This window comes from Bison bison, unplaced genomic scaffold (genome assembly GCF_000754665.1).
Source record: "Bison bison bison isolate TAMUID 2011002044 unplaced genomic scaffold, Bison_UMD1.0 scf7180017864518, whole genome shotgun sequence".
Classification (NCBI taxonomy): Eukaryota; Metazoa; Chordata; class Mammalia; order Artiodactyla; family Bovidae; genus Bison; species Bison bison.
The window spans coordinates 19,808,820-19,809,841 of record NW_011495071.1 but is presented as its reverse complement, the minus strand read 5'-3'; the positions used below and the strand labels follow the sequence as shown (position 1 = coordinate 19,809,841).

Below are 1,022 nucleotides of genomic sequence, written 5' to 3'. Positions count from 1 at the left end.
TCACAAAGAGTCGGACATGACTAAGTGACTAAGCACCATTGCATTATACCTGTGTTTCGATTTTTTTTTAATGGGGGTTTTATACCATTTGGGGGAGGAAAAAAAGAACCTGTTTCTAAACCTTTTTACACCTAGTTGAAGTAAAAAATTTACTGGAAGAATCTCTGGCTGCTTATCTTGGTCGCTGGCCTCCAAACTAAGACTTGTACAAGCTAGTTGGGAAGTCTGGGTATGGTGTCTAGATTAAATGCAAATAGATGATCATGTGCTTTTTAAATTCCTCCCTTTTAGAGGTCAAATGGGTAGGAATAAAGGGTTAGGTTTTTTAAATGAAAGATACCCTGCCTTTTAAGTTAGTAAAACATTGTTCTCTTATGTGTGTTGTATCACTTACACAGATAGATTAAAAGACCTGATTTTAAAAACAGATTGTGGCATCTCTTTGGGTTATTTTATCCAATTTTCAAGGCAAATTTTAGATTCTATTAATTTAGAGTTTTACATATGGCCCTTCAAAAACTTAGTTTTTAAAAAGGTTTTCTATCACTTTCGATGCTTTTTGCTTACCTTTTTTATTCTTATCATTATGGAAAATTACAAAGAAGAGTAGAGACTGTATCACCTGGTGTTAGCAGATGAAACTATAGTTTCAGCTATATTCCCATCACTTCCTCCTGGGTTATTATGAAGCAAATCCAAGGTATCAGTCCATTCATGTATATTTGAGGGTGGACCTCATCAAGATGAGGGATTTGTTTTTAGGTGTGACTAGCATACTATACTGCTGCTGCTGCTGCTGCTAAGTCGCTTCAGTTGTGTCCGACTCTGTGTGACTCCATAGATGGCAGCCCACCAGGCTCCCCCGTCCCTGGGATTCTCCAGGCAAGAACACTGGAGTGGGTTGCCATTTCCTTCTCCAATGCATGAAAGTGAAAAGTTAAAGTGAAGTCGCTCAGTCGTGTCCGACTCTTAGTGACCCCATGGACTGCAGCCTACCAGGGTCCTCCATCCATGGGATTTTC

General features: G+C 39.2%; 1 protein-coding gene across 1 annotated transcript in view; it reads left to right on the top strand.

Moving 5' to 3' along the window:
* TXLNG (taxilin gamma) overlaps window positions 1-1,022 on the top strand; it is a 56,524-nt gene that overhangs the window by 44,716 nt on the left and 10,786 nt on the right. The window lies entirely within an intron of this gene.